This window comes from Nannospalax galili, unplaced genomic scaffold (genome assembly GCF_000622305.1).
Source record: "Nannospalax galili isolate Female #2095 unplaced genomic scaffold, S.galili_v1.0 scaffold1119, whole genome shotgun sequence".
In the NCBI taxonomy this organism is placed as follows: domain Eukaryota; kingdom Metazoa; phylum Chordata; class Mammalia; order Rodentia; family Spalacidae; genus Nannospalax; species Nannospalax galili.
Genome location: NW_008343597.1, coordinates 573,477 through 582,158, shown reverse-complemented (window position 1 = coordinate 582,158; position 8,682 = coordinate 573,477).

The window sequence follows — 8,682 nt, the reverse complement described above, 5'->3', positions numbered from 1 at the left end:
TATATATAAATATATATAATATATAATAAAATTAAAATGTTTGGTGAAATTGAGTACTATAAATTGCCCTTTGGGAAGATTCCCTGGGTGTAGGAATATGTACGGTCTTTCTGGTGGAGAGGTGGGCAGTTTGAAGCAGAATATCAAAGATACATACCCTTTGCCCTAGATCATTAACTGTTTATCTGGGCTCAGTACAATCTCTTCCAATTACATAAACTGTGATTCTATTGCAACATCCCAGCGATTGGAGGAAAACTAAGAAACTGAAGTGAGCTTCAGAATGGGGACTGAAAAGCATCAGTTCATCCCGATCGTGAATGAAGAATGAAGCAGTTGCATAGAACAGCTAGTCAGAGAGCTCCACGATGCAGACAAATTAAAAGGCCACATGTTGACATGCGCAAATGTGTGTAAAAATGAAAAAATGAACAAGGTCTGTAGTCTAAATAACAGCGCTTACCAATGTCAACTTCTTGATCTTGACAGTACTACGGATGTCACCATGACCAGTTGTCACTCCTGGAGGAGTTTGGAGAAGGATGTGCAGGGAATCTATGTATTACTTTTTTTAAAGATTTTATTGATTTTTATTTTATGTGTATGAGTGTTTGCCTGTGTATATGAATGTATACCACATGTGTGCCTGGTGCCTGCAGAGGCCAGAAGAGAGTGTTGGGTTACCTGGAATTAGAGTTACAGACAGTTGTGAACTGCCATGTGAGTGCTGGGAACCAAACCCAGGTCCTCTGAAAGAACAGCAAAGTGTTCTTAATTACCCAGCCATCTCTTCAGCCCCATATGGATTACTTTTGTAACTTCCTGTGCTCTCTCTCTCTCTCTCTCTCTCTCTCTCTCTCTCTCTCATCTTTTGGATTGAATCACACATGCTAGGCAAGCACTCTGCATCCCAGTCTGTGTGTGTGTGTGTGTGTGTGTGTGTGTGTGTGTGTGATAATCATAAGGTATGGTGTTAACATGTGTGTGTGTGTGTGTGTGTGTATGTGTGTGTGTGTGTAGGACAGACATCAACATCAAGCATCTTCCTCTCACTCACCATCTTATTTTTGAGGCAGTGTCTCTCACTAAACCTGAAGCTCACTGAATTGGAAGACTAACTAGCTAGCTGGAAAGGCCCTGGGATCCTCTCATCTCTGCCTCCCCAGTGCTGGGATTACAGGCACAAGCCACAGAATAAGGGATCTAACTCAGGCCTTCGTACTTCCATAGCAAACACTTTACTGACTGAGTTATCCCCTCAGTTCCCTATTCTTTTGAGACAGGAGCTCATTAAACTGAATAAGCAGACCTTGAAACTTTGATCCTCTACCTCAGCCAAGTGGCTGGGACTAGCAGCCTATGCCACCTACCAAGTCAGCTAAATTTCTTTCTCTTTTTTAATTCAAAGTGCAGAAAGTATTAGTTTTGTTTTTACAAAGTATGGAAATGGCATTGCCTGAGTCGTGAAACTGGAATGAGTACACACAGCATACTGGAGGAACAGCCAATGCCAAGTGGCTTCTCTCCTCTGGGATCTCTCCTTTGCAGAGATTAAGAGTAACTAGCTTTCCTCAAGAATTTGATCTGCCCAACAGGGAGAAAGCTCAAAAGTAGATAGCTTTGTCCTTTGGCAAGCTTGTGAGCGGCTTATTTACTTGTACAGTAGGCTTCTTATTCTGATCCCAAAGCAAGGGATAGGAACTGAAACTACTTTGCATGATAATATCAGACGTTATCTCCAGAGAATCCGGGCCAGGCCAGCTCTAGAGAAATGATTCTATTTTTAATGTGGATCTAGATGGCAATGTTCCTTGAGAATTGCTGTTAATTCCTGGAAGAGGCATGTACATGTGCATGTAAGGTATGAATGTGTATGTGTGTGTGGTGTGTCTGTGTGTGTGTCTGTGTATCTGTGTCTGTGTGTCTGTGTGTCTGTGTGTGTTCATTCGTCCCAGAAATTCATTGCAGGAGACTGGAATGCTTCAGGAAGTGGAAACACTTTTCCCCTCACATCATGAAAGGGCTCTCAATAAAGACATTCATGAAGCTTGAGAACTGGACTTGCACGACTGTGCCAGCCTCAGACTGCTAAAGCCTCTCCTTGAATGACTCAAACTGGAAGGAGCTGTAGTGGTGGGGTTCTTGCTTCAGAGCGCCCTGAATGATCTGCTTCAGAGGAAAGGGTATCATCTCTGAGGCAATGTCCCTGGAGTGCTAGGAGTAGGGCTCTGCTCTGTAAGACTCAGAAAGAAGGCTGAGGGTGTAGCTCAGTTGGCTGCGTGATTGCGTAGCATGCATGAAGCCCTAGGCAATCCCATCACTGCCGTGCTGGTTAGCTTCAGTTGCCAGTAACATACCAGGGAAGAAGGGACCACAATTGGGGAATGTCCTCCATCTGCTCTCCTGTGGGCATGTCTGCGAGGCATTTTCTTGATTGTTGAGTGATGCAGGAGGGGTGAGCCAGTAAGCAATCATTCCTCTATAGTCTGTGCTTCAGTTCCTGCCTTCAGGTTCCTGCCCTGAGTTCCTGCCTGACTCCCTCAAAGATGGATTGTTACTTAGACGTGTAAGATGCAATAAACCCTTTCCTCCCCAAGGTTTTTTGTTTATTTGTTTTGGTTTTGGTTTGGTTTGGGGTTTTTGGTCTTTTTGAGACAGGGTCTCCCTATAGCCCCAGCTGGCCTGGACTCTCTATGTAAACCAGGCTGGCCCCATCTCACAGAGATCCAGCTGCCTCTGCCTCTAGGGTGCTGGGATGAAAGTTATGTACCACCATGACCAGCTTCCCAAGTTGTTTTTGGTCAGAGTATTTTATCACAGCAATGGAAACCAAACTAAAACAATTGTTACCAGAACATGATGGTATAAGTCACTAATCTTACAATCCAGGTGGTGGAGCAGGAAGATCCAAGAGAAAGGTCATTCTCAGTACATAGTGAGTTCATGGCAAGCCCAATATGTATAAGATCTTGTCTGAAAAAAAAAAAAAAAAAAAAACGAATCTATGAACAAAGAAGTCACTTGTATCCTCAGCAGAGCAGACACTTAGTGAGAGGTAGGAAGGAATTCAAAGGGTTTATTTGAGGTACTGTGAAAGGGAAAGGGAGGACAAGGGTGGAAATATTAGACAACTATACATCTGACACACGCCAGTTCTCCTGGGGCCTCCAAAGTGAAAGTGGCCTTTAAAGGACCCAGCGTTGGGCAAAAATTCAATGTCCCTGTAACACTGTCCTATTCAGTGACTTACTGGTTGTGACCTTCATTCAAAAGATGAAATGGGCGCTAGAGAGATGACTCAGAAGATAAGAGCACTGGCTGCTCTTGCAGAGGTCCTAGATTCAGTTCCCAGCACCCACATGGTGGCTAACTATAACTCCAGTTCCAGGAGATCTGATGCTCTCTTCTGACCTCCATAGGCATGATATGGGTGCACTTACATACATACAGGCAATACACTCAAACACATAAAATAAGAAAATTTTTTAAATGTTAAAAAAAAAAAAAAAAAAGATGAAGTGGACCTGGAGGAGCTGACAGCTGATCAGATGCTGGCAGCTAAGCAGGCTCCCACAGCTGGGCTGATCCTGCTCTGGACAACTTGCTGAACGCCATGTCTTCAGCATCAGACACTACTTGCATCTCCATGTCTGCCATAAGGACCATCTTCGAGGGAGAAGAGAAGAGACGAGAGTGCAGTTCTGAGGATGAGGCTAGAAATTTGGTTGTGCCCATAAGAATCCCAGTGGGAAATTATATTAGGCATCCTACTGGAGGAAAGTGGGTTGCCTTTTTGTGCCCTACTTCATTCCATCTCCATTTCAATGGAGTTCTTGGTGCCATGGCAGTAGGAAAAATAAAGGAGAAGACAGCTGGGTAAGTGTGGCCCTCACGAGTCTGCATCTCAGTCCCCCTATTGAAACCACACAAGGACCATAACCCTGGAGCTCCCAGAAGCGGCCAGAAGCAGAGAGCGGCAAGTACCTCCTACTGGAAAACTGCAGGACCACTTCCCAAGTGCAGCCAAAGGAAACAGCCTAAAGCAAAAAAGCCCAGGCCTGTCCCACAAGAACCTTCAGCCTGCTGTTTAGAAACCCTGAAAGGACCCACATGAAGACTGGATGGATGGCTTCTGAATAGTATTCACAAACAACTGCCTAAATATAGGACAATCAAGACAAAGAGAAAGATAAATGAGAAACTGAATAAGCTATACAATAAAGCTATGAATACTAAATAGAGCCATAGCTCATAAAATTAATAACCCATCCTATTTAATGGGCAGAGACTGTGTCAGTCTCTGACAATTATAGATTCCATCATTATTTTGTTTCAGGGAGATTATCTTTCTTGGTGACGGTTACATTTGGTTTGTTTGTATATTTGTTTCTGGGTTGTTTTGCTGTGGGGTTTTGTTGTCCATTTGTTTCCTTGCTTGTTGAAACAGGATCTGTACTATATAACCCTGGATGTCCTCAATTCATGATAATCCTCCTGTCTCTGCTTCCTGGGTGTTAGGATTACAGGTGCATTCCACCACACCTAGCCATTGTTTGTTTGTTTTTGGTCTTTTGGAGGCAGGGTCTCCCTGTTCCCCCAGCTAGCCTGGAACTCACTATGTAAACCAGGTTGGCCTGTAACTCAGAGATCCCCCGTCTCTGCCTCCCAAGTGCTGGGACTAAAAGCGAGTGCCACCATGCCCTGCTGACATTTGGTTTTTGTTGTTTTAAAAGCAAATTAGTTGCCAACATTTAAAAGGCCAAATGTTTCCTATTGACACCCAGATTTCTAGCTTCTGTTTCAAAATTTCATGGGACCCACAAATCCTCATGGGCTCATGGTCACACAGACCCCACAACATGTTGCCATCACAGAATTTAAGCCATTCACCAGCTTAACCCATCATATGTTCTGTGTGTCGGTGAGTAGAGCAGTAGATAAATTCACCTTAGAAAAACAAGTCCACCAAAACTGATTAAACAGTTTTAATCAACTTTTTGAAGGTAATTTGATCATAGCCGTCAACCTGGGTACAAATGTATGTGTACAAAACATAAAATGAATGTATATCCAAGGTTTTTCTACTATAATAATGTTGTTTGAAATAGTGAAAACTTAAAGCCACTGAAATGTTCATTGGTAGGAGACTGACTAAATGCTCCACTGTGAAGAAGATCCACATAACAAGATACTTTACAACTATTTTAGAAAGTAAAAAATAAAGTAGATCTATTATGTACCAATCACAACATTCTCCAAGAACGTATTTTCAGGGAGTGAAAGAAAGGCTGGGCATGGTAGCACACTCCTTTAATCCCAGCACTCAGGAGGCAGAGGTAAATGACTGTGAGATCAAGGCTAGCCTGGTCTACATAGTGAGTTCCAGGCCAGCTGGGGCTGTTTAAAAATTTCATGGGACCCACAAATCCTCATGGGCTCATGGTCACAAAGACCGTGTCTCAAAAAGACCAAAAGAAAAAGAAGCAAGCTGTCTGAAGGATAGTATGTATAGTGTCATTTCATATGTGAAAAAGATTTTTTTGTGGTTTTTTGTTCGTTTGATTGTTGGAGGGGGGGAGAGGTTGTTGTTGCTTGTTTGTTTTTGAAACAGAGTCTATGTAGACTGGCTGTCCTAGTACTCTCTATGTAGACCAGGCTGACCAGGAACTCACAGAGCTCCACCTGCCTCTGCCTCCCGGGTTCTGGGATTAAAGGTTGTACAATACTGCACCTGACTGACAAAGATTTTAAGGGGAAAAAAATGCATATAAATGTGTAGAGAACTTCAGGGAGGATGCGTGAGACCAAAACCTAAATGTGAAGTGGTAAAAGCAGCATAGGGAAGAGCCACTCTTACTTTTCATGTACCCTTCCATTCCTTTTTAAAACCATGAGCATGTGTCATAGTTACAATTTAAATAATGATTATCTTAATTATTAAAACAAAAAAGAGCTAAAATTATGGCTCAGTTGTAGAGTGCTTGCCTACCATGTGCAAGACCCTGGGTTTGATTCCTCAGCACTAACAAAAACACAAAAACAAAGATACAGTATTCCTGAAAGTAAAATTCTAAGTCAGAGGAGATTACTTTGTATGGCAGTTCACATCTACAAAAATCCCAACAATTCTAGAAAAGTAGGCAGGCTGCCATGACTGTCTGATTTCACATAGGAAAATATAAAGGCCCATATCTCCCACTAGAAATATTCAGTAAGGGGCTGGAGAGATGGCTCAGCAGTTAAGAGCACTGGCTGCTCTTGCAGAGGACCTGGGTTCGATTCCCAGCACCCACATGATGGATAACAATCATCTGTAACTCCAGTACCAGGGGAATCTGACGCCCTCTTCTGACCTCCTTGGGCACTGCACGACATGGGTGCACTTACACACATACACTCATACACATAAAATAAAAATAATAAATAAGGGGCTGGAGAAATGGCTTAGCAGTTAAGAACACCTGTTGTTCTTGCAGAAGACCTGGGTTCAAATCCCAGCACCCACATGGCAGCTAACAACTGTCCATGACCCCAGTCCTAGGGGATCCAACAGCCTCTTCTGACCTCTGTGGGCATTGCATGACAGGGGTGCACTTACCTACATGCAGGCCATACACGCATACACATAAAATGAAAATAATAAATAGGCTGGGTGTGGTGGCGCATGCCTTTAATCCAGAGGCAGGCGGATCTCTGTGAGTTCAAGACCAGCCTGATTTACATAGTGAAAAAATAATAAAAATATTTTTAAATAACAAATGTTTTTAAAAAGAAATGCTTAATAAAATTTATTAAGAGCACCTAACACTTGATAGCACTTAGTGTATCCTCAGTAAGTAGTGTTTTTAACATTTTTATTACTGTCCCTGCTTGACAGTTGACCCAACAGCATACACACTGCCCAGTCTTGACTTGTGTCAATCAAGCACGACTCATGACCACCAACCAAGGATGCCTACTGCAGAATGTAAGTTCGTCCCGAATGAAATCTCTTCTGCACCCCAGTCAGGCATGAAGAAGATGAAAGCAAAGTCCTTAATCACAGGGGTATTTCTTCAAGATGAAGCAGAGGCTGCCACCTCAGACAACAACCTCATATCCTGTTAATGTTCCCACGTCAGAGATACTCTACACATACCTGTATTTCCAAAAAAGATGTCCTATCCCATCTCCAACAAACCACTTTTATGAGGAGCAGAAACTAGACACCCCATGCTTCATGCTTTCCTTTGCTTTTTTCTCTTCACAGATCTCCCTAACTTCCCTGTGCTAGAGACCAAATTTCAATCCCGTCCATATGAAGAAGGACCATGTGATACTCACCACACTCATAGGATATAACTCTTTTCCCCAAAATCTTTTGCTCTTTGAAGTGTCTCCCTCAACCACATACCACCCAACCCTATCCTGTTGGCCTGTCCCTCTAAGCCAAGCTTTAAGAATCCCTGGAGTCCTCCTCATACCCTCTCCCAGCTCCACACAAAGGTGAAGATATGGGAAGGGTTCCCACAGTGCATTAGCTCCAAAGAGTGAGAGAGGAAGAGGAGTGTGGTACGCTCTAGCTTCTGTCAATAATTCATGAGGCTCAGACTGAGGGGCACCAGTCAGAGAGTCACTTTTCCTCCGGACATGAAGAAAATTAGACATAAGCTGTCTTATCTCATCAGAATGTGCTGAGTACCACAGCTGTAACTTCTCAGTTGAGAAATGCACCATAAATCTAGTTCTGCCCATTAAATGACTTGCTCTTCATGTACTGCCCCTGCCCAACACATCTCGAATGCTGAAATTCTGCCTCAGCTGCTTGACTGGCTTATACATATACTAAATGAACCTTTAGTAAATGTGAATTGCAGCCAGGCGTGGTGGTGCACGGCTTTAGGTCCCAGCACTCAGAGGGCAGAGGCAGGCGGATCTCTGTGAGTTCAAGGCCAGCCTGCTCTACATAATGAGTTCCAGGCCAGGTGGGGCTACAGGGAGATCCTGTCTCAAAAATACCAAAAAAAAAATTGTGAATTGTATTAAACAGTGAACCCCAGAACTGTATTTCACAGGCCTTCTAGTTGTAGGAACTGGCATAAAGTTGACAAACTAGTGATTTTCACAGACTAACAACACTCTTCTAAACCCATTTGTCTGCTTTCATCATCTTTTCTGAAAGAAAAGACTAACATCAAAAAGAGGGCATGGACCCATTCCAGAATAAAGAGCTTTCTGTTGTCAGCTTTACAAAACTCACTGTATTGTCTTTCGTTTTCTCATTTTGCCTCAAAATACTGAAAATGTTGCCGGGGCCAGCACTGCTTTTCAGCCTGGCATTTGGAAGCCCCTGAGTTAAAGTAATTCAGACAGTGTAGTTGGGTCTGGTGGAGCCTTTTTATAATGCACTATAAGGCATTCAGATTTATTAATTCTCCGACAAACTTGGGAGGGAGATCATTTCAGCTCACTTGGCAGAAATGGAGGCTGAAGTCTTGGACTTAGAATTTATAGCTAGTAAGGATTTTATTCATCATCTACTCCACCACGCTCACAGATGAAGAGTCTAGCCTGTGACAACAATAAAAATTACTATGTGGTAGCAATAATGACTATGTGTTTAGTAATTTACAGTTCATAAAGCACTTTTATGTACAACAAATATTTATTGAACTAGGATGGGGGATAAGACCTGAAGACACA